Source organism: Manis javanica, chromosome 2, assembly GCF_040802235.1.
Source record: "Manis javanica isolate MJ-LG chromosome 2, MJ_LKY, whole genome shotgun sequence".
Classification (NCBI taxonomy): Eukaryota; Metazoa; Chordata; class Mammalia; order Pholidota; family Manidae; genus Manis; species Manis javanica.
In genome coordinates this window covers 152,999,718-153,026,242 of record NC_133157.1, presented here as the reverse complement: position 1 = coordinate 153,026,242, position 26,525 = coordinate 152,999,718, and the positions used below count along the sequence as shown (strand labels likewise).

Sequence of the window (26,525 nt, the reverse complement as noted above, 5' to 3'; positions counted from 1 at the left end):
ATGATAATCTACATATTTACTTATGTGTGACATATGGGAGAAAATGAACTTTTATTGTGAATTTACTGTGTGCTGAGTGGTGGTGTGTTCTTTTATAAGCCATCAGAGAAGTTAAGAGACCAAAGAGGTTAAGAAACATGCCCAGGTTCACAGTCTGGGGTAGGCAGAATTCAAGTAAAATCTGATCTTGTGATAAAGAATTAGAAGGACCTAGTTTTGAGGCAAAAAATAAAAGGCTATTCAGACAAGAATTTGGGTGGCAATGAACACTCATATACTGCCTGTTGTAGTATATACTGTTTCAGTTTTTCTTTAAAACAATTTTCCCATGTGCACTGAAAGCCTTAAAAATGTGCATGCTGTTTAACTGAGCAATTCCAATTATAGTAATTTATCCTCAGGAAATAATCATAGAGGTGCTTGAAGATTTAGTTATCACATCCATATATCTGTATGTGTATATATATATGTATGTATATGTGTGTGTGTATATATATACACATATGTACTATATATTATAACATTTACTATAATAGTGTAAAATAAATGAGCTAAGTAATAACTAAAAACAAAGGGTTGTTAACATAGATTATAGTATATCCATACAAAGGAATTATATTCATCCATTAAAAATATGTTGTATAGGAATATTTAATGACATGAAAAGTGCTTTCTACCACTTTTAAGTAAAAAAGCTGCTTTGTGATTCTATATGATGCTATTTTTCAAGTAAAACTATATACATCTGAGTTTTGTGGGTTTACAAAGAAGATATACCAAAACTAAGATGATATTAACAGGAAGCTGACATCAAACAACAGGAAGACCAGGTATTGGCATAAGGATGGCATCCTGGCATATGGTAAAGGGTGGGGCAAGAGGCATCTGTATAGGTGTACCCATAGCACCAGAGATGTTTAAATAGCAGCCATGGTGCCTGGAGAGTATCCCTAGGATATAAATTACTTTGTCCTACAAAAATTGGGAGATTTCCAGTTTTTCAGAGCAAAAGATAGGAATTAGGGTTGGCCCTGGAAAGCAGATGCAAAACTAGGGCAGTGGGAAAAACAAGTCCAACTCAGTATTGAGTTATTGAATAAATTGTCCCAGGACTCTTCACATGTCCCCTTGATATAATACTCCAGATAAGCCTGTTCCCTCTCTTGCACCACACTAAACATTTAGAGAATCATTTATCTGCAAATAGATGAAGCATAGTATCTTGTGACCTAAAGGTTGCTTAATGAGTTGGGAAACGTACAAACAAAACTAAACCAACAGATGGAATCAATGCCTTTTTTTTCCTCTTAATTTTTCCCTAGGAAACAAAGGTGATTAAATTCATTGCTTTCAAGCGTGATCTTAGATTAGTATCATTTGCAACATCTCTAGCTGTTTTGAACCTTGCTAAAGGTTTTGATCATAATGTTTTGGAGAGAAAGACATTACTCAGGTCAGTAGATCTAGACCCAAGATCTGCCATGCCTCACTGGGAAGTCACTGCAACTTTTTAGATCTCAGTTCCCTCATCTGTCAAGTGTGATAAAGTGAGAATCCTTAAACTCCAGGACTCTGGAACTGAAACTTTGCTCTTAATTTTTCATACCTTTATCTTCTATCATATCTTCCACTCCTAGCCTCAGGTGAGAAAGCCACCAAAAGGAAAATCCATCACAGAAGGTCAAACTAAGGAGAAGGCTGGCTCTTCTCTCTTTTTCTGGTGTATCCTTGCAGACTGGCTGTATGGCTAACAACCTGGGAGCATTTTAGCATGCATTATTCATCCACTCATCCATTCAAAAAATATCGAGCACCTAGTTTTGTCCCAAATATTGTGCTAGGTCTTACTAGGTAAACACAATTTAACAGATATCTCTCCTGTCAAGAAACCTTCTATGTAGTGGAGGATTTTCAATTCTCCTACTATATAACCCTGTAGAGATTTTGAACTTCGTCCTTCTTCTACCCCTTCAACCCACACTGCTTTTATTAAGAAATATTATGATGGAAGCTGATAGAATGTAAGAATAGTATGGTGGTAGAAATATACCGAAAACCACTGGCCTAGTGCAGGTGACAGACTCATATGTGAGCGATTACAAATTGCCGTCATGAGGTTAGTAACTGCATGAGTATTCTTTTGGCCATAGAAACACAGCTTCATGAACATACCCAACCCCATGTTTCCTATCCTGTTCCCAGGAGTTTCTTAGATATCCAGCTTCAGAACTTAGCAAGTATTATAAATCTGTTTTGTCCTAAAATCCATCTATTTCTGTTCCCACGGCCTGTCCGTTAACCCAGTTTTCCGTCATTGTTTACCTGAATTACTACAGAGCCACCTACTCATCTCCCTGCCTTCCCTGAATCCATTTTCCATAGTATGGCCAGTGATGTTTCTATAACACAAATTTGGTCCTTGATCTCTCCTGCTGTTATGCATTTAAGGTCTAACCCCTCAGCACAAATTAGGTTAACCTATTTGTGTCATGTAGTATTGTAATCACCTACATAGTTATCTTGCTCCTACACAAAACAGAAAGCCCTCTGAAGATCGAGACTGGTTTTTTCATCACAAAATGAATGAGCCTAGCACTATGCCTGGTAGAATAAGTGGTTAACAGTATTTGTTAGGTGAATGTAGGATATCAGTTTGGAGGTCATATTTGGTTGAAGTCATAGGCATAGATAAAATCTGGATATAGGAGGTACTCTGTATGGGTTTTACTAATGAATAGGTACATAATGATGGTTAGTAGACTAAAAACAGACATAGACCATAGAGCCCTGAAGAATGCTAACATTTCACTGGGTGATGGGAGAAGGTAAATCTGTGAGCTGGAAAAGACCAGAAGAAGACAAGGAGAGAATGTAGAAGAAGCTGAGAATTTCAGTAAATGCTTCTCTGTATCCCCAGGCCCAGCCCAGGGGCAGTGACTGATGGGTTAAATGAATGGCAGTCAGCAGCTTCAGGTTCTGCAGCCAAGCTGAATGCCATGGTGACTAAGAAGTGTTGGGTTTGGCAGTTAGGCAATCCTTGGTACTGGACTGGGTAATTACAGTGTTAGTGGAGTGTTCAGAGGCCCAGGAGGGGAATGGAGGTGAGGAAGGAGAGACGGCTGGTAGAGACCACTCTTAGAAGGCAAAGGAAGAGATACACTGGGCAGTACTCAACTGTGACTCTAAAGCAAAAGGGAGTTTCTGTTTGTATATAATTGTGAGGATATGTACACGCCAAGGGTGAAAAACCACCTCCCACCTCACTGCTCACCCAGGAGTCCTGGCCCCCAGCAGATACTTCAGTCCTGGGCAAAGCCTCCTGAATAGGTGGATGAATTGTGAGTTCAGGAGTGCAGGTGTTTACTGGCAATGTTAAGGAGTTGAGGAGAATGAGTTGAGCACTGGATGAGCTTGGGAGCCTGAGCAACATCTGGTATCCCCAGAACAGAGGAGTTTTGCTGGTAAGGAGGGGCAAGCATAGATCTTCAAGTTGTGAAGATGCTGCTGCTTCCAGAGCAAAGCGCAGGGTCATGGGCCAGCGCATGACTGATTTTCCCCTTTCAAGAGTTCAGCTTTGTCCACTGAGTGGTTTAATACTCTCTGCTGCTATGTACTATCTTTGTATTTCTCTAGGAATAATCATGATGATGATAATGGTAAAATAATAAGCCAGGTATACTGTGATCAGTGCTTTTATAAGCACTATCTCATTTCATCCTTCTAAGAACACAATGATATAGATAAGATTACAACTCCCATCTTACAGATCAGTAAAATCAGTTGAATAAATGAATATTTTCTATTAATTTATAATAAAATCAATGGCAAAATAGAATTATTTTTATAAACTTGATTTGCACTCAAATTTTAGGAGTAAAATCTTTGATAAAGTGAGGGCAGATCAGTAAAATCAGTTGAATAAATGAATATTTTCTATTAATTTATAATAAAATCAATGGCAAAATAGAATTATTTTTATAAACTTGATTTGCACTCAAATTTTAGGAGTAAAATCTTTGATAAAGTGAGGGCATATACAACGTTGTAGATTTATAAATGCAGATTAGGGTTAACTACATTCCACAAAAGGTGGTTGATCACAAGGGTATGTCAAAACATCCTTATGATCTCTCTTGTGTCCTTGGAGAGTTAGGATATAAACAAATGGTATTTAGAAAAAATATATAGCATTGAGTTGCATACCTTTTCCAAAATTTTATATCTTAAGTAATGAAAAAAAATTTTTAGTTGTTTACTCTCTTGTTTCTAATCATTTATCTTTGAAATTAAAATATTTCTCCCAGGTAATGGGTAAACATTTTCTTGCCCTCAATGTTTGCACTAAAAATGCATCAGCAAAATAGTATTTAGATAGCTCATGAATAAAACATTGTTTCTTTTAAAGTGCCAAAACACAAATACATTTAGGATCAATACTTGCGTCTTCAGTCATTGCAACCAACTGAATACAAAATATATTTTAATATATTCTATGGATGAATGATGATAGCACACAGGAATGACAGTGTCTCTCCTGTTATTCCCTGTGCAGTCCTTGCAACTGTTTTTCTTGTGATAAAAAAAAAAAAATGGGGAAAGAATGCCTGTCTTTTAAAGTAATCTTAAAGACCTACCTTTAAATAGACAACAGAAGCTGAGGAGATCAACACTGGGGGAATCTTAGCTGCATTATTAATCTACCTTTTTGTATTGCAGAGTTGTTATACATAATATACATGAGAGTCTACACTTGTAGTCTTAACAAAAGACATTGGCTATATTGACTTAAGAAGAATATTTTATTCTGACCTCAATACCTACTCCTTTCTTTTTAATTCATCTTAGATTCAGCAAGATAATTTAATGCATTTGAAAAATTTTAGTGGAGAGAAATACTCCTTAATATCAAATAGATTAAAAAACATGCGTTGAATGGTTGACTCAGGGGCTTTCACTAAACTGGCCATGAATGCTGAAACCATCTGTTTTTCTGGACGTTGTCAGGGTGAGTGTGGCAGAGGCAGCTGTTTGAAAAGGGACGCTTTGGATGATGAACCAGTCCATTGTTTCCAAGCAATTCACTTGCATTCAGAGGCTCTACCCAAGCGTACTATAGAGCAATCAAAATCAAACTATTGTTTGTACCAATCATATTGATCTGAAAAGAACGTGGTGGGATGACCCCATTGTAGATGCAAATAGTTGTTCTGAGCAGCTGTATGCTGGCCAATATGTACCTCAGTAGGAAACAGGCTTGGAAGCTAGAGGGCTCTGTGCACCCTACTGGGTAAGGAAAAAAGATTATAACAGATTGAACTGCAGTTAAGGGAGTAGTGGAGGTAATGAACACACAGATCTATTGGTATTAGTAGTAATTTTCTCTCACAAAAAAATTGCCAACATAACTCTACTCTGTGGTGGCAAAACTCTTTTCATGTTAAAGCTTTCTGAAAACTAGATATCTAGTATCTCCATATAATTGGATAATGACTTAAAACTACGGCACAAAAAGTGATTTGCTTTGGTTGCAAATGTCAAGTCCTGACTAGTCTGGCAAATTAGAAAATGCATAGTCTTGCCTTATCCGGAATTATTCACACACTGTTTAAAGTTTCATAATCTATTTACAACTCAGGAAAATGTAGAAACAATTTTGATACTGCATTATTTGCATGAATATTAAAAAAGGACATTTTTGTCTGCACAGAGAGCAAATGGAAGCACACAAAATGAAAATTATGCTGTTTAGTTTTTTAAAATAGCCCGAATGCTATCTTTTATCCATTAACATTTGAGCTTTTTGGTTGTCCTTGTCACTTCATTGTATGCATGCTAATATCTTCTCATATAAAATTTAATCTGTTGAACTAAATGAAGGAATTAGTATCAGAAAGACATCTTTCATTAAGCAATTAATGAATCTCTCCAACAAATATACAGAAGCATATGTGTTTATAGTTAATAATTATTTTGTATGATCAGCGAATTATAACACATGCATACATTTTGCTTCAGTCATGACATTACTATACCTAAACTTACTGCCACTGTACTATACAGTCTTAATAAAAATGTGATTGAAACTGGTTATTTGCTAAAGATACACATCTATAGTTTACTGACTTTCAAAATTCCTCTGACTCAGTTAAGACCAATGGCAGTTCCCTCAAGCAGAGCTATTTGGTTGTGGATAAAATTTTGCTTTATATTGTGGTGAAAACCAGAAATAATAGGGTAAAATTAAGAAAATTCATAGGTTCATGGAATATGTTTAAAAGAAGGCACAATGCCATATGTGCCAACCAACCTTTATTGTCAAATATGGGGGCCATGGTAAGACTTTAATTTGAGTTTTCTGAGAAAATAAAAGAAAGTATCTGAGTTATGCACGATTTTTATTGCTTATATAATCATTTCTGAGCAACATTTTAATTAGCAGCCTACTCTGCTTCTCCTGAATATATTCAGGTGTGGTCTTCATGTCCACTGTGAGTATGTCATGGGGAACCTGTGGAACATTCTGTCATGGCAAATTCAGTCCATCACTAGGTTGGCAGGCCTGTGTTACATGAAAGAAAAACACTAAAAGCTATTTTTAAATTAAATCTCTGATTTTTTACTTGAATTGACATATGTGTGGATGGAGTGGCTATGAAATATCTGTAAAATAAACTCCACTGGTTCAAACTTCCTGTTTTATGTATGCAGTTAATAGACGCAGACAATATTTTATTATTCTAACACTCAGTTGATTATATTTTTAAGAGAAGGAGACCAATCACAGTTTTTAATGCCAAAATAAAGGATTTATTCCCAAAAGCAATTTCTAGGTTGTATTCCTACTATGAGTAAACATTTGCCCAAATTTCTCATGCCTGTCTGTAGAAATAACTATCACTGAATGATGATCTGAGGTGCCATAATGACATGTCAGCCACCAAATAATAATTATGTAATGTTTATAATACTGTACCTAACAATAGTTACTTATTATTGGAGTTTATTATGTACCTATGGGGAAGTTCAATTTCTCTACATGGAAAGGAACAATTTACTGCTTTAACCTCATAAAATGAAAAGTATATTAGTATGTGTTATGGGCTGGATTGTGTCCCCCCCCCAACCAAATTCATATGCCATAACACCCAGTACCTCAAACTGTAATTATATTTGAAGACAGAGCCTTGGAAGAGGTCATTAAGGTTAAATGAGGTCATGTGGGTGGTAACCCAATCTGAGTGGTGTCCTCCTAAGAAAAGGAATTTGGACACACAAAGAGGCACCAAGATTGGTATGCACAGAGCAAAAGCCATATATATATAAGGACACATGGAGAAGCTAGCCATTTGTAAGCACAGGAGAGAGGATTCAGAAGAAACGAAACCTTGCTGACACCTTTGAGGTAGGTTTTTGTATTTAAGTACATACAGATAAGGAAACAGAGGCTTAAAGAGATTCAGACTTGCCAAGAGTCCCACAATTAATAACTGGGAAACTTGATTTTGAGCCCTTGTCTATGTATCTTCAAAGCCTTTCCCTTAACTACCATGTTAAATGTTTCACTTTTGGTAATTTAATTCCCATGAGTGAATTTATTGGAAAAAACTCCATTTGTTCTGATTCTCTAGTATGTAAATCTTAACAAAGTAAGTGAAATTTCTCCAGGACATGCTAACAGAAAAAGTTTAAGTTTATAAGAAAAGTATGTTAGAAATAGATTACTATAAAATAAATAATTTAAGAAATTAGTAACATTGCTTTATTAATGTAGTAAATATGTTCACAGGGAAATTCAACTTCTTCATATGGAAACATTTTACTGCTCCAAGCCAATAAAGTGAAAAATGTGTTAAGTATTTTTAGGCCATGTCAGTTACTGTGTTTTTCTTCTGTATTGGCTAAACTCTATGAGTCAGGGAGTGGTGAGAAGTTGAAGCTGAGAAAACAAATAATCTACTTGTTATTTACTCTTATATCCCTGGATGGAGGGGCAATATTTATCAAAAAGATACTGTGGACATAATGATACTTTTTCCTTTTGTCCTCTTCAATGCTGTCATGACTTGATATTTTAATATTTGTTGAAAAGAAAAACAATCAAAAATTTATAGACCTTTTTATTTTTTAAACATATAAAGAAGGCTTAATGTAAGCTGTATAGAAGTAGTCTACTAAATTAAAGGCTTGTAATAGTTTGAGGAAGTAAGAAAGTCTAATACAATACACTCATCAGAAAACAGAGCATTAACAATAATACTCACACATTCCAAAGGAAGTAGCCAAAGTTGGATTGCCCTCTTCCGTTCCTAGGGAATGTTTATCTCCTTGATCATGAGTCAGCAGTTGGCTTTTCCTCAATAATCTGCTTCTGACTGAAAAAAGTTCTGAAAGCGCAACCCAGTACCCTGTAGTAGAGAGCTATGCCAGTTGTCCAGGACATGTCAATTTGGAAGCTTGAACCCGTGTTCTAATCATTGAAATGCCAATAATTAAAAGTATCTGGTGCTTCCAATCATGGTTCTGAGTCTGTCCTTAGTTGGAGACATAATTTCTAGACTGTGCTTTATAGCTTTTGAGAAGAAAGCAGAATCTACCTGCTATTGACATTATGGAATGGCTGTGATTGATGATTACAGTGACCAGTACAGTATTTGAAGGTAGGAGACTATAGTTTTCTGTTAGAGTCTAAAACATAACTGTTTTATAAGGATTTGATTGTGTTTAGTTGTAAAAAAATACGTTCAAAAATTTTTTTGTGTTGGGGGTGTTAATCTAGGATCTAGTCATGGGAAGAGTTATTAGTGGAAAATTTGGTCATTTGATTAAGAGAGGATCATAGATGCCCGCGAAGAAAGAATCACCGTTCTTAATGATTCTATAGGAATCATTAGGAAACTACAGGAAAGCAGTTGACTTTTTAGCTTGGCTACTTATTAATTAGAGTGGCAATACAATATTTTTAAGTAAACATAGAAGGAAACAAAATTATAATGAATGCTTGCATTGTTAGAAATGAGAAACTTTTTTCAATAATCAAGGATCTGATACAGTAAACAAAAAAGGATAGAAAATTATTATAATATATAAAAGGATATAAAGAAAAATAGCCCTTGCTGCCTTTATTAAAGAGGAGACTGAGTTCTCCAAGACCAACTTGACATTTTAACAGATAGTATACTAATATTTTTTCCAGTTCTATTTTCATTAGTTGTTTTTTCTTATAAATAAACCCATCAGAATGCAGTTTTGCCAAAGTTTTAACATTTTTCAGTGCTTCTTTTTTGTCTTATTACTTGCAGTACTTATAAACCAACACAAGTGAATTTTTCAAAATTCCTACAGTTTTCTGTGGGTATTCAAATTATGTTTTCACTATCTTCTTTTACATTCTAGAAAAGCCAGGTTAAGAAAACATTCTTTCCTTTGATAAATAAAATACATTTTACTACCTTGCATAGACAACCTTTTTCTCTACGACTTCCCCTCCTAATATAGTTTAATCACCTATATTAATTATAATTTTTAACTAAAGTAATTATAATTTTTAACTAAAGTAACTTCTATTTCTCAGAAAGAACTGAGAGATAGGTAATCAAGAAAGACCTGTCACATGCCAGGATTTTAGCAAACTAGCAAAGTTCATAAGCACATACAATTTGACCCCCTGAAGCCATAAATATCCATTTTATACCCTCTTAGAGAGGCAAATGTGAACACATTCATTAATACAACCTAAGGTTAAAAACACTCCACAAATATAAAAATGGGGAGCAAAAATGCAAACTCTGCTGTGAACTACTGGTTCAGTATTCTATTACACTTAGAAATATCCAGATATTTGAAGATTATCTACTAAATAGCTCAATGTAATATTTGTCCAGGGTCTCATGCTAACTAAAGATCTTTGAAATTAGATTTAAACTGATATAGTAAAAAACATATATCCATTGTTATAAAATATTTGGATGACAATTCAATTTAGTTAAACACATAATTTTCTAGTTTTCATATCATAGATTATATATGGGAGTAATGGTAGCCTATCTGGTCAATAAGTTCATATTAGAAGTTTAGGAAATTTTATAGGAATTCATCTCCTTTTTGATATATACAGATTTATTGCTGATATTTTAATTGTAATTGTTTTGAATCTATAGATCAAGTTGGAAACAATTGATGTCTTAACAATATTGAGTCTTCCAATCCATGAAAATAGAATGTCTCTCCATTTATTTAAATCTTTAATTTCTTTTATCAGAATTCTGTAGTTTTCTGCATATAAATCTTGTACATATTTTGTTAGATTTGTACCTAAATTTTTCATTGTTTTGGTGCTATTGTAAGTGGTATTGGTTTTCCATTTCAATCTCCAATTTTCATTGCTGGTATAGGAAAGCAGTTGATTTTTTGCATATTAAACTTGTATCATGTAGTCTTACTATAATTATTAGTTCAAGAAATTTTTTGTTCAGTTCTCTGGAATTTGCACATAATAAATCATGTCATCTACAAATAAAGACAGTTTTATTACTTCCTTCTTTGACTCTCCCAGTCCATCTTTTATTTTCTTTTGTGGTCTTACTACACCAGCTGAGATTTCCATCATGATATTTTATAGGAGTGGTGAAAAGGGACATACTTTCCTTGTCTCTGTCTTAGGAGGAAAGTGTCCAGTTCTTCATCATTAAGCATTATGTTTTTTGTAGATGTAATTTATCAGGTTTGGGAAGTTTCCCTCTATCCCTAGTTTCCTAAGTTTGTATCATTATGGATAATATATTTTGTCAAATACTTTTTTTCCATCAGTTAATATCATCATATGACCCTTCTTCTTTGGCCTATTGATATGGTGGATTAATTTGTTGATTTCCAAATGTTGAATAAGTCTTGCAAACCTGGAATAATCCCACTAGGTTATGGTATATAATTATATTTATACATTGTTAGATTTTATTTGGTAATATTTTGAGAGTTTTTGCATCTGTGTTCATAAGACATCATTCTGTAATTTTCCTTTATCCTAATATATTTATCTAGTTTTGTAACTCGAGTGAGTCTGGCCTCATAGGATGTTAGGAAGTGTTAGGAAGACTTGTGGTGAATTGGTATCATTTCTTAAATGTTTGGAAGAATTCACCAATGACATATGGGACTGATGCTGTCTTTTTGGAAGGTTATCAATTATTGATTAGATTTCATTAATAGATATAGGCCTACTCAAATTTTTTATTCTCCTTTTATGAATCTTGATTGTTTCTGTGTTTCAAGGAATCAGTCCATTTCATCTAAGTATCAAATTTGTGAACATAGATTTGTTCATAGTATTCCTATATTATTCTTTCAATGTCCATGGGATCCATAGTGCTGACCCCTCCATTTATTATACTGGTAAATTATGTCTTCTCTTTTTTGAGTAGTTAGCCTGGCTAGAGTCTTGTCAATTTTATTGATATTTTCAATGTACCAGCTTTCAATTTGGTTGATTTTTTTTATATTTTTCCGCTTTATTTTTAGTTTAATTCACTTCTCTAAGTTACATTTTTTTTCCTTCAGCTTGCTCTATGCTTAAATTGCTCTTCTTTTTCTAACTTCTTGGAGTAAAATGTTAGATTATTGATACTTCTTTCACATGTGCATCTAATGCTACAAATTTCCCATTAAGACTTATTTTTGCTGCATTCCACAAGTTTTGATAAATTGCATTTTCATTTACTCAGTTTAAAATATTTGTAATTTACCTCAGGACTTCTTTGATCCATATGTTATGTATGACCCTTGTACTATAGAGATATGTTGTTTAATTCCAAATATGTGGAGATTTTCCAGGTACCTTTCTGTTACCCATTTCTAGCTTAATTTCATTGTGTCAGAGAACACACTTTGTATGACTTCTTAACATTTTGTTAACATATTTTTTATATCCCAGAATATGATCCATCTTGGTGAATATGCCATGGAAGCTTGAGAAGAATGCTCAATTTGCTGTTGTTCTTTCTACAGTGCTCTTCCTTTCTTTATATAGATCCAACTTTTTGACCTATATTATTTTCCTTCTTTCTGAAGAAATTCTTTTAACAGTTCTTGTAGGGCAGGTTGAGTGTTGATAAATTCTCCTCAGTTTTTATTTCTCTGAGAAAATCTATCTCCTTTATTTTTGAAGGATAATTTTAGTACACAAAGAATTCTAAGCTATGTTTTATTTAACCCTAAATATTTCAGTCCACTTTCTTCTTGCTTACGTGATGAGAAATCTGTTATAATTCTTGTTCCTCTTTAACTAACAGCTTTTTTCCCTCTGATTTCTTTCAAGATTTTCTCTATGTCTTTAGTTTTCTGCAGTTTGAATATGATATGCCTTTGTGTACAAGTTCAGGACAACTGTATGATCCTCTTTGAGCTTCCTGCATATGTGGTTTGATGTCTGTCATTAATTTTGAAAATTCTTAATCATTATCAAATCAAATATTTTTCTGTTCTGTTCTCTCTTTTCCTCTGGTATTCCAATTATGCATATGTGCCATGTTTTGTTATTATCCCACAGTTCTTAGATACTCTATTGTGATTTATTATTATTATTATTTTCTTTTACATTCAGTTATGCAAGTTCCATTGAATTACTTTAAGCTCACTGATTTCTTCCCTTGGCTGTTGTCCAGTCTATAGATGAGCCCATCAGAAGCATTCTTTGTTTCTGTTACACTGTGTTTTGATTTCTAGTATTTCTAGGATTTTAAATTCCATGTCATATAAATCCACAATCAGTGTCATATTGGAGTCTGGTTCTGATACTTGCTTTGTCTGTTCAGATTGTTTTTCCCCATTCATTATTAAGATTGTTTTGAAGTTCCAGCTTATATAGTTATTTTTATGCTTCTGTTCTTCCATGCAAAGTGAGCTTTGCCTGTGTGTGTGTGTGCATGTGTGTGTGTGTGTGTGTGTATGTGTGTGTGTGTGTGTGTGTGTGTGTGTGTGTTAGAAATCTGGTTCAGTAATAAAGCACTTAGCATAGGAAGTCCTGGGTTAAAGTTTTCACTTTGCTTTGGTGTACCATATAACATAAAGCCATTTAACATATACTTCTAAATTTGCTATTATCTTTTAGCTTCTCTTTGATTTAGTTGTGAAGCCTTCTTTCCTTGGTCTCAGACTGTTACTGAGCTAGGATTCCTTTTATGAAATTTTCTGCCTTAGCAGAACCTCCCTGTGATTGCATTATGAAGAACTTTGGAAATAGCAGAAATTCCCTGAACACTTTGAAGTTGAATTTCAGTTGTTTTCCTGATTTTTTTAGAATCATGTGATAATTCCCTGGAGTTTTTCTTAATGATTGTTAAAATTATAATAGTTATAACAATTGCTTCTAACATTTACTGAACATTTAGTTGGTGTCAGCTTCTTTGCAGAGCACTTCATATAAATTATGAGAAAATATGAGAAATAATTATAAGAAATAATACAATTTTCTTCTATTCAACAAATATAGTATCTTAAAATTTGAATACATCCTAAAGAAAAAAATGTCCTTTGCACATCAATATTGTTAATGTAATTATATCTTAGACTTTTTCCTAGATGAGGCAAGGGGCTAACAGAGTGTAGTGAAGGATCTTTTTAAGATCCAGGCACTTCTTGTTCACTGCAGGGGACAAGGTGGCTCCAACGGCATGAGACTTGCCCTCCAAAGAAGAGCTACAGGTAATGATGGCCACTGAGAGTACCAAGGGGATCTAAAATTGGATTATACTTAGCAACAACACACTTGGTAACTTGGTGGTCTAATATGAAAACTTAAACATGGCCCTAATTTAGAAAAGGAACCAGCCTATTGCCTGGAGATACTGGTAATGCATGATAATTATACTTTCCAAATCCTCCCATAGAAACTCAATGAGCTGTATTTACTTCTTTCTGGTGTTATAAAAATTATGTATCCTTTTATGTGCAGAGACAGTTCCTTGGGGATGAAGAGTTATGCATGCTCATTAACAGAAGAATATGTGCCACAGCAGGTACTGCAGGCTAAACCCAAGACTTATGACCCTATTGTCCACATGAGTGGCAAGCATAACTTCTTCATTGTGGTGGTGAATGAGAGGCTGAAGAGATAACGATGATAATGAAAGAGGATGATTTAAATGTTGCTCCATACTTTGGTTAAATATTCAGATACATTTCAGATTAACCATGCTTCTTCAAAGGAGGTTGGAGCCCAAGTGTGTTTAAAGCATTACTTTTTTGCTTAATTTCGTGTGTTTTGAAATGGAAGATACCTTTGGAATTCTGTCTTAGAATTGGCAAAGTACTTTGCCCTGGCTGTGAACCTTGAGAACTGGTTGCAAGTCTTTTTATCTAAAAAAGACTTTAGATTATTCTCATTGGTTTTTCTAGACTGACTTTCCCGGACTCTGTTGGGGAGTATATTAGCATAATCTTTGCCTAAAGATTTCTACTTGGTCAACTGTTCCCTATAGTCCTTTTCAGTTTAGAAGAATGAAGTGGTGAGACAGATGCGGTCACTTTGATGTTGTAATCCTCATGATAATTATTCTTTTCAAGAATTCAGATCCTTTGTGTCATTTGCTATTATGATCAACGTATATGTTGTGTGAAGGCCTGATTCATAAGAATTTTCATGAAAATTAGGCCATTGGTTATACATACACTAAAAGATCTCAAGTGAGAAAAAATATTTGTGAAGAAAAAATAATTTAAGGAAAGCAAGAACTCTCAGAATGTCATTAGGAAACCTAGTCAACAAAGAGAAATGGTAAATTATTACATGTGTCATTTAAAAGAAAGAAGATGTATGTAAATGTAAGCTTCAAAATTAAATAAATTACAAGAGATTTTGTAATAGTATATTGTCTTAGATTAGGTTCCTTAGAGGCAGAACTCATGTGCTGGAGCTGCCAGGGAAACCTTACAGGATCAGGGAAAGCAAGACACAGTAGGAAGACGCTGAGAGGGGGTGGGAGTAGCCATCTCAGAACCTTCCCGAGGATAGGCATTGGCCTAATCTTGTAGAGGAACTCCAAAGTATAAATTATTTTACATGTGTTGAAGCTTCATACTCCCTTACCTCATAATCACCGGTTGACAGTCACTGGGTACGTGGGAACATTGACGTTCAGGCCCTTCCCACTTTCTGCAACTGCAGCAAGTGACTCCACAACCTGAGAATTGTCTTCTGAAGAGCTGCAGGCTGGTCTGGACATCAGAGCACCAGATTACAAATTCAGGAGTGGGGTATGAAAGGAAAAGAAAGAGGGGATGCAAACTCAACAGTCAAGTAGGTTTATTGCCCAACCTGAGAAGGGCACCTCTGTTCTGGCCAGCAGAACAAAGGAAAAGGGGTCTCTAACAGGCCAAGGAGCTTTTTATGGCCAGGGTTTTGGGCGGGCTCTTTGATGGGAGGGGTCAGGGAAAAGGTGGGCTTGTGGCTTGCTGACTTGTCCTCTGGAGAATGCTTGTAGCCTAAGTAAGATAAAACCTAGATCTCTCTGATATGGTGGGTTAACTTATTCAAAAAGGCGGTACTCCTGTCCAGATTCTATAAGGGTATATACGGAAATGGGAAAAAGGGATGAAAGAGGTGGTTCAACATTTCTGCTATAAGATGATGCTATGTTTCTTAAGAGTAATATGAAAAAAAAATGTATAAAAATTCAATGAGGATATTTCAAATCTGTGTAATTTCTCAGATTAAGGAAACAAATCAAAACAGCCATATTAGGAATCTTTGTGTGTTGCTTTGTTCTTAATCATCTAACAAACAAAACCCACTACTTATTGAGCACCTTCTGTGGGTCAGGAACTGTATCAGATGCTGTAATCACATTAACGCTTTGATTTCCAGGGCAGGATTATGGGTATTATTTCCCCCATTTTAGGGAGAGCAGGGACCCAGCCAGACATAGGTATGCCAAAAATGATTGTCAAATGAGAAATGAATGAATATGCCACACTCAATCAAACATAGGCTGGCTGTATGCCTTAGTCCATTTATTCCATTAAAATACAGCTGTATCTTTCTGACTCTAAAGCCCCAGGTGTTTTAATTTGTTCTTATATACTGACTTTCCAAAAGAAAATTGTTGTTAAATACTTTTAATCTCTATTTCCCAAATCATGATGGTAACTCCCTACATTTGTGGAGTGCACACAGCCCACGCAGCCTTTCACTTCCATTATCGTATTTAGTCTTCCCCACTTCCCAGTCAGGTAGGACACCCTTCTTACAAATTAGGCAGCTGTTGTTCAGAGAGGTTGGGTAACTTTTCTCAAGGTCGTGGAGTAAGAAAACAGTAGGGCCAATACCAAAGCCAGCTCTCCTGACACTGAGTCTAGTGCTCTTTCCAAAATAGGAAGTTGTTTTGATTATGTACTTTATTTTACATTGTAAGTTTCCTTGTGGGATTCCAAGTATTTTGCAGAACTTGGATCATTACAGGGTCATAAGTCAATAAATACTTTCTAAGCTGATTTCTATGAAACTGCATTAAAATGAAGGGCATTCTGATCCCTCAAGGTACATATTCAGTTGTCTGTAGTTTCTCAGATATATGTAGCTTTATGGGGATGGCCTCTGGTTCATTCGAAATTACTTTTGAAACAACTTTGCTAATTAGAAGATGAAAAGGGAATAAGAGAAACAACTGAGTTTTTTTGTTTTCCTTTTAAAGATTAGAGGATGAAAGAAGGTTTCTTATTGTGCGTATTTGTTGCATAGAAGGAAAATATTTTTCCTTTAGTTTCATCAAGAAGGCAACACCTTAATTAAACTCCAGTGGGCCAGCTTAATTAAAAAATGTCAGTTAGATCCTCATAAGGGGACCAGATACCCATGAAACATACCGTCTGCTCCTTTGTGATTACACAGAAATCTTTGACCCCACACCCACTAGGACATTGCTCAATGGCGGTCGGCAGAGTTTCGAGTTTCTGAAGGCAGAGCAGGACTTTGGTGGGCCAGTGAGAAGTTAGAGGCACAATGAAGATATATGAAGTAGATCATCAGGACTCAAATTATGAACATTCAGAGACTTTCTTCTCTATCACTGTACTAAGGGATTCATAGTCGCATTTTCTGTTCTCATCACCAAGAAGCTATATAAGTTAGTCACCCCTCTGCCCCTGCTCCACTTTCTTACTCTTGTCCTCTCTCCCTGCTTTTCTTTTCGTTTCTCTGTTTCTCTGATTTGGCAGATTTAGACTCTGCCATTTTGTATATAGCTGAAAGCCTTTTAGTAGCTTCTTCAGCCTAAACCAGAGACTCCCATTAGCAGGGAAGCTTCCTCCCTAAACCCTAGGGCAAGAGGGTGGTGAGGGGCTTCAGGGTCACAGTATGGTGAGGGTCTACTATGCTCATTCCCTCTTCTAGGTGCTCTAAACACATGATCTCATTTCATACCTGTCCAATTCTTACCTCACTTTCCACACATGTGGAAAATGGAGGTTTAGAGACATTCAGTGATTTCCCCAAAATGGTCCAACATTTGGAGAAGCTAGGAATGACCTGAAAAGCATCCAAGTAGACTTGCTTCTCAGCCATCTCTTCTTTTTATTTATGGAAGGGACTTTATTGTTTTAATCTGATTATATAAATACTCATACTTATTTTAAAAATATAATATATCAGAATTACATGCTATTTTTTCATTGAGGACCTTTTAAAACAAAACTGTTCCTTTTGTTATCAGCCAGCCTTCCATCCCTTATCTCCTACCTGCCCCTCCTCCAGCACCCTGCCATGCTCATATCAAAAAGCTTTTACATAACCTTTCAAACCTTTCTTCGAGAACATATAATCAGAATGAACCCATATGTGTACACACACGTGTGAATAGGGGTTGTGCCATCATTTTTGTTTTTGTTTTTAATGTGTTCTTTGCATCTTACTTTTTATTCGAGAATCCTTCATGGAAAATTTTCCTGGTCAACTGTAAAGTTACACTCATGTAAAGGCAGGTATATAATATTCCATAGTGTGGATGGTCCATAATTTTTCTTTGTTTCAGTTTTCTTGTTTTTTCTTTTCTTTTTTCTTTTTGCCCCAAGAAACAATTCTGCACTAAATACTTTTGATCACATGTGATTTCATTATTTCCATGGGATAGATTTCCTAGAGGTGAGGTTTTTGGGTTGAAAACAATGTGCATATTTTATTTTAATGGCTATCTCCAGATTGCCCAAGCAGTTCCTAGGACATCATACCTTTTATCAGAAACCCATCAGACATACATAAGAATGGATACGTATGTTCCCCCTTAAAACTTGACTTTCGCAAATCCAGACTACCCCTTCTCAAATGTGTCAGCAACGTTTCAGCCCAGGATTAGGTACATACTGTAATCCACAGGATCAAATTGAAAACAAATTGGCAGGCATAGGTTATTTACTTGTGAATGCCCCTACTGAATTTGTGGGTTACTTAAAGCTCACAAAAGTCCTACAAATTTTCTTAATGAGCATTTGGATAGCAAATTGTTGCATAGCAAATCAATTTGGATATGTATTTATAGAAACTGTCCCTGTGATGTTTGGTTATAGAATCATAGGAATTTAGAGCTTGAATTGTTACATCAATGGTTCCTCCATACACCCTCTGTGAATCATGTCTTAGGGGATATGCCTTTGAAGCATACCACAATGCTATGTCATTTAGTGCTTTGCTGAAGGCCAATTTCCAAAATGTTTTTCAAAATGTTCAAAATTTTTAAAAAGAATGAGACATTTCTTTAAATTCATTTTAAAGACCACTGATTCAGAGCTAATGATTATATAGTTTATTAATCCAATGTATTTAGCAGGAAAAAAATCCAGCTACAATTCACTTACAATTGAGTTTTTACTCTATTTTAACATTATTTTAATGAGCTACAGATTTGAATGTGGGCTTTGTTCATCTGTTGCTTCCGCTCAATTGCAGTTTCACCCTAAGAAGACACAAGACAGATTGATCAGGCTTCCAGTCATTGTGAGGCTTAAATGAAGTGAAAAGAGCCTTATGTTTCTGAACCAAATGAGAGGATTAAGGCAAAAAAAAAAAGGCAAAATAAGTTCCTCCTTCCCCCCCAAAATTATTCTATAATCCTTTAAATCATCTATTTGCTACTACAGTACCCCAGTTTTTCTAGGAGAACATCAAAAGATGACATTATAGAAATGGGAATCGCAAACATCATACACAACTATTGGCATATGTAAATGTAAGGGGAAAGCTACTGTCCCATCTCATTTTTTGACACACTGCAATTTCAGTGCAAAAGAATTTTAATTACATTAGATTTTCTTTAGTGGGTAATGTCCCTATGTCCAGAATTAAAAAGCTATTTATCATCTAATACTCTGTTAAAAATTGTTCCATATATATATGATTTATTTTAGAAATTTAGAAAATAAAATTTGTTTGATTTAAAAATAATTTTTTTAGTTAATGTTTATAGCTGCATTTTCAACAGTGGGTATATATTAGGGGAATTTCTCTGATGGGCCATATAAAGTCTGGGAAGCACATAGAGGACAGGTTTTGGCTACTCTTGTTTTCAATTTACATGGGTGGCCTAGAGGAGCCATAACTTCCAACATGCAGTTTCCATTGCATTTACACACTAGCTATGCTGCTTAATATGAAATAGGAACTTCACATCCAGAAAACAGAACTTACAGAGTGGTCTTAAAGAAGAAGCTATTATAACAGCTTTGGCCAGCCTCATTAATAAAGAATTAATTAGAATTAATCATAGTTCTGAACTTCCATGATTCAACCTTCTGATAATAAGCATGGTATGCCCCCATTTTGTTACTTTTTTTATTATAAAATGCTTTATATGCAATGCAAGCATCCAACTATCAATAATAATATTTTGATAAACTATGATTTGATGGAGTAATCCAGATTCAGTTGACTAATTTAAATAATATAATAAATGAAAGCATTTGCAGTAGATATTACAATATGAACTATTATTTTGTATATTAGATATACTCCAAGACAGTTGTAATGTGTATTTTTAAAACTTCAGATTTCCATAGGAGAGCTCACTAATGAAAAATTCCTATTGCTAATGCTATGCATTACAAATATTAATTCTAAAATCATCCTTCACCTACATTCATATGCTGGTCTTGTAAAGTGAGACAGATCTATTTTAGTTTTCCTTGAGAGCTTGTTGCTTATTTTAATTTGTTTCTTTCATGTTAATGATCAATGTGGTAAGACTAAAAACAATATAAAGTAAAATACAGAAACTAAGTTTAAAATATTTAAAGAAAAGGTACAAGAACACTATGTCTATGTGATTCTGGCTCAGCAAAGGCACGGAATTCACTTAGAGCTTTCTAACAGTCAGGGCAGGTGTTTATCTTGGACTTGAGCTAGTTGTGTAACTTAGTGAATGACAGAGTTGTTTGTGATTTAAATGAAAGTGGGTTTTGTTTTGTTGTTTGTTAGTTAAAATGAATGCTGACATTTTAGTGCATGCCCTATTAAAAGCAACACAGGCATAAAACCAAAATAGGCAAGAAAGTTGAGACTGCCTTTACAGGTAAAGAACTAAGTAAGAATCAAGTGTTTTTTCAATAGTTTTTCATTTGTGGTTATGTGTTACTTTGTAATATTTTAGATTTTGATCTTCTGTTTTGTTTTTGATAATAGATTTTTGTTTAAAGAAAAAATGTCTTATTTATGTATTTTTCTATAAAATTTTACAGAAAGAAAAAACTTATTTGAAGCAACTTGTACATATATTAAATTCAAAATACAATTGAATCAAAATATAATTGAAAGACTTTTATCAAACTCTGATGAAAAATTTTGTCAAAACATTTGTTACACAGAGGCCATTATGCTAGTTATTAATTATGATAAAATTAAAAATGCATTTACATGTAGTTTTATAATGACACAATTTAAAGAAATATATTTTATCACAAGAAATTTACATTTGTTTAACTAATATGTCTTTTTAAAATATGCACATGCCATACATTTTGGCCTTCAGACAAAGATGCATGAATTAAAATTACATAATGACATACAACCAACCTTTAAGAGCTTAATTTCCTTTTGATGGCATGTGTGTACAGCGATTGTGTGATGTTTTTGCATTTCTTTGAGCATGAATGTTTTCTCTGAATATTCTGTGTATCTAACCAAGATTGTGGTTCATTTCACTTAATGGTCATTCACATAAAATTAAAGCTTTGAGATTATTATTTGCTTCAGCTAATACCAGTTATATTACTCTTTTATAGGACGGCTGATATTTTCACATAACAGATTTCCCAGTCTCTTGACTTTTTGATTTTATAGTACTGTTTCTATCACTGAAAACACGCTCATAATAAGTTCAAGGTGAAGTTTTCAGGCTCAGAGCTGTAAGTCAATTTTCATGTAAACAATTGGCAGCAACCATCTCTGACATCATCCTTTTATTCATTCAGCTTTGCATTCTGTTATATAAATCACCATACCTATGTGTTTTTAAAAATCACTCTTCCTAGTGGGCACATTAAAAAATCCTTAGGTATTCAGTACTTTTTCTTCTAATACACATAAAGTGGTTGTATTGCGCCTGAGATTAAAGGCCATTAAGGCAGACAAAAGGGACACCATTGCAAATTAAACTATAAAGGTCTCAAGTATTATTAAGAGGTTCACAGATACTATGTTCCAATCAGGCTCAATAAGGGCTAAATTCCTATTATGTTTCTAAAGCCTCCAAAAAGACATGGGAAGGGACTCAAGAGTTAAAAGTCGCCTAATAGAAAGCACTGAGGCCAAGAGCACATGAATGTATGACTGGGTAATGGGCCTTTCATCTTTGAAATAAGAACAGTTCAGTTCAGTTGGAACTGAAGTTTCCCCCTTTGAGAAAGTTTATTTTAATGAGTTTCCATTTTATGCGTGGGCTGCTCTTTAATCCAGGCTGTTCCATTGAAGTCTTACCCAATGACGACGCAAGACAGATTGTCCAAGCTTGCGGCTATTGTTAGGGGTTGATGAAGTGTATGGGCCCTTATGGTTGATAACAGAAGTAGATAGTCAAAGCCAATAAATAAAACTTAAACTCTGATTGTTGGGTGCTTTATGCTGAAAAGGTTGCCATTAGCATGGATCCTTGGTTTTGAAGGACTTGTGAACCCAAAGACCGCTTGTAGCTCTGTCACACAAACTAAGTCACTTAGACAAGCAGCAATCTGTCCTAGCTGGTCAACTCAGTGTGGTTTTTAAAATTCTAGACTTCTTTTTAGAAATCAACACTGTTAATATCTTAACAGATGATTAACTTAACAATACGTGAATTGGCTGCTCTAGTGATTTATCACAAAACTAGCTTAAGGAGGTTGTTTGTGCTTTGCTTTGTGACTTCTTAATGTAAATTTCAGAATTAACAATTTAGTATATTTTGAGTGGTTGATACATGACCGTCTGGGGGAAGGAGGATCTTTTACAAACAGCATTAAACACGGAACCATCTCAGGCGTCATACATGTTGGATGCTCGTTCAAATGACATTTATATGCTCTCTCCAAATTTTTATCTTTCTAAATCCCATTTCATCTAATATTTTGGGTGATGATATGGTCACTCATGTACCCATAATTGTCCTAAAACCTACCAAAACCATGTATCATGAGTGGATGTTCCTTAAAAATCTGCCCCAGTGACATCAAAATTATAAAACACTAATTAGCACTTTAGGAATTACTGCATCCCATAACTATTTAAATCATGACTATTGTAGCTCAACAGAGGGAACCTGGTTGACCTTGAAGGAGTAACCCCATGCATCACTGCCTGGCCACTGGAATGTTTGTTAGGCCCTTGAAGCATTCTACCTCATACTCACTTTTCCACTTACCCTCAGGAAAATCCATCTATGATATTTTTGAGGCAGGAACACAGATGGCAGCTGTTAACCCACATCCTGCATTTGCCATAATGCAAGGGACCTTACTCATCTAGAATGGACCACTCTGCCCACATGAAGCTCTATCAAACTTGCCACCAACCCAAATGACATCCTTTGGCTAACTTCAGACCTAGCTGTGAACCTAGTATCTACGTTATGGAAACTATGGAGGCAGGATCCGGGAACTGTGGCAGATGGGACAGCCTCTCCTCCTCTTCTCTGTATTTTCTAGTAAAATCTGTTAAGAGTGAGTAAAGTGACTAGCAAGGGTAACAATGAGAAAAGTTAGAGGCAGTGAAAAAATGAAAGAAAGTGGGTTGGGAAGCCTCATGTGGAGAGGGCAGCTAAGTGTTGTTTCTCATTTATGTAAATTATCCAGTGGGTGTCCTTTCATGTCTTTTATCCCTTTTGAAGAACACAGTATACAGTTTATGACCATGTTCACAGTTAGTGATTTCTCATCTTTTTCAATAAGATTATAGTTATTTTATAGTCTCTTAATATATTTCAATGGTGTCAGACTTTTAAAAAAATAATCAAAAAATTTTCCAGCTTTTTTCTCTTACAGAAAGGAAAATATAGGTATTAAGATGTCACTGTGTTTTTAATAACGGACTTTTAAAAGTAACACAAATCCTAATTTCTACCAAATTTCAAGGTAGGCATACTGGAAAGCAACAAAGGTACTTCCAGCCTGTAATTCATTGGTTGTAGGCCTTGGAATCCATCAGGGTCTTAGATTTTTTATCAAAGTTCTCTACTCCTTTATTCCTAGATTTGGTTGTTTAATGGTTTGAATTCCCAAATGAGGATCATGATTGGGGGAAGCTTTATTCATACATAGAGATAGGATTCTACATCCTTATGCAAGACATGTCCTCTTTCTACCTCACTAGATTAAATATTTGTTTATAATGTGATTAAATGTTGAGTTTATCCTGTTGATAATTTTTAGACCTTTAAAAAATCTCACAGCCATGGTATGCAACTATATGTTCTGAGAGTAGAGTGATGGACATCAGTTTCATATGGTATGTGACACAGAACCAGAAATGCAACACAGTCATGTCCAGATCTGTCTGTCCCTGAAGAATGACCTTAGACTTCCTGATTAATTCTGACAGGTCACTGACAGTTTTCAGGGGAAGCACATGGGTGACAAAGGACAAGCAGAGGCTACATGTGTCACAAAAACCCTGCAGTTCCCACTAGAAGGAGTTCAAGTTGCTGACAACTCTGGTATTTGGGTACTCTTGGTTTTCTTTTTAAATGTGTCTTCAGAAAATCGCAAGTGTTCATTCTTCCAGATACAGTTTTCCTGCTGACTTAATCAATGGCTACATGTCAGGTCACACTGATTTGAATACTAACATGGTTCTGGTCTTTTTGCAAGTTTGCTTATGAAGTTGCACACATTTATTGACATAATTCTGGATTCTGGATAATAAGGGGGTAAATTGCTATTATTTATAAAAACCATAATTTAACTGAGTTGTTTTAAAATCATGTTTGGCATAAAAATGGGCTTTTCTGGCTCATGTTTGAGTCTTTAAATGTTAATGTCTGACCCTTGCACCTATATGGAATGGAGGCTATAGAGCATAGTGGATAAGAGATTGGATTCTGACACCAGACAGACCTCATGGTTTGAGTCCTGGATCCACCTAAGAGTTGGGCTACATTGAACATACCACCTAATATTTCTGGAAGTCGATGTCCTTATCTGTAAAATGGGGATAAGAGCTCCTACCTCCTCAGTTTGTGAGGGTTATGTGGGTTACTACCCACAGAGTTTTAGGTCAAGGTTCACAATATGGGAGGTGCCATATATGTGCTTGCAATTATTATTAAGTAATGTTGCTGAATTTTTATATATCTAATATATAATTTCTATGAGATAGCATAATATAAAAAGAAAAGATCCATAAGTTTATAATTTTGGTCAAATTTGGGAAAATTTGGGCTTTTATTCCTTGTAAGTATTTTTGTGTCCCTCTCTTTCTCCTCTCTTCCTATAGTTCCAATTACTTGTATTGCTTAGGCTGCTTTATATTGTCCCACAGGCCACTGCAACCCTTTTACTTCTTTTAAGTCACTTCTCTCTTTTTTTCTTCCTTTTGGATAGTTTCTATTGCTATTTTTCAAGTAGACTGATCTTTCTTCTACAGTATCTAATCTGATCTGCTGTTGATCTCATACAGTACAGTTTCTTTTCAGAAATTTTGTTTTTCATCTCTAAAATTTCCTTTATTGAGGGGTATCTTCTGTTTTTTTCTTCAATTTCATGGTTTCTTCTACATTCTTGAATAGGTTGAGCACATCTATTTTTGCCGTTTTAACAGCTTTGTTTGCCAGTTTTATCCCTTTGCTCTTATTTTTGGGGCCAGCTTTTATTGATTGACTTTTTTTCTATATTTTCCTGCTTCTATGCATGCCTGATATTTTTTATTGCATTCTGGACATCAAGGATTTTATTTTGGGGTGCTGAATATTGTTGATTGTCTTTTAACAGGTTTGGACTTTGTTCTGGCACTCAGGTAAGCTTCTTGGTAACAGTGTGATGAGTTCAAAACTTGCTTTTAAACTTTGTAAGGTTGGGTCCTGAAACAGATCATTTGACAAGTCTCATACAATACACTAACAATTTTTTTTGATGATACTACTTATTCACTTATTAATGAGCTCATTTTATCCATACATCCAACTAATATTTTATTGAATTTTGCTGATATGATGTGGTAGAGTAACAAAAAATAAGAATCCTCCAAGAGCTTACAGTTTGGGAGAGAAGCTCAGTGTAGACTTGAAATGCTATTGGGTAGGGAAGAGCACTGGTAGAATGATGCACAAGGTGCTGTAGAATCTGCTGGTATCTTTCTTTTCCCATGTGTAATATGGATGTTCAATCAAAGGGTACTTACTCTCTTATACTGAATTTTCTTTTTTCTTTGATTATTCTCTCTTGGCCTCAGATTGTGTAAGAAAATTTCAGTATTATAAAACTATGTGTATGTGTATGTGTGTATGTATCATGAAAAGAAAAAATATATCTATTTTTATAAAAATTCAAGTATTATTCGACAAATATATCTTGATTGGCTATGATGTGCCAGTTCACAGCTCTAGTAACAATCATTAACAAAACAAAGTCCTTTCAAAATGCAAATTCAAAATGCACAATCAAGTGGTGATAATGTATACCATATTGCAAAATTATGACTCTATGTTTATCTTTCTGCTTTTAAAGTGACATAATGACTCTAGCACTGAGTTAATGGTAGAAAAATTGTCCTTGGGCAGGCCAGCTTTTTCCCTGTTCCAAACTCCAGCATATAAGTACTGCTGAAAATGGCTAGTTTCAAAGAAGTGTTTTAAAAAAGGCATGCTGATGTATCTATACTTTTGTCTGTGGGAGTGCTATTTTTGTAGATACAAATTGGATTGCTTTTTTTCTAGAGTTTTAGGGTATGAATTTCAAGATGATCCTTAATTGCAAAAGAAAAGCCAGGCTGGAAGTTACTACTACAAATGTTACTACTATTGTTACTGCTGCTATGATTTCCTGAATGGTCACTATCTGTCCCTGCTCTGTTAGATGTTCTGTGAAGT

General features: G+C 34.9%; 1 protein-coding gene across 3 annotated transcripts in view; it reads left to right on the top strand.

Annotated features, from left to right (window-relative positions):
• CYP7B1 (cytochrome P450 family 7 subfamily B member 1) overlaps positions 1-26,525 on the top strand; it is a 166,826-nt gene that overhangs the window by 29,908 nt on the left and 110,393 nt on the right. The window contains exon 1 of one of the 3 annotated variants that reach the window (XM_073229594.1): positions 6,034-7,402. The exons of 1 other annotated variant lie outside the window; for it this stretch is intronic. The gene's annotated coding sequence lies outside the window, so the exon portion shown is untranslated. Of the gene's footprint in view, positions 1-6,033; positions 7,403-7,740; positions 8,658-26,525 lie in introns of those variants that run through there. One more of the 3 variants, XM_017675621.3, reaches the window with a different exon arrangement.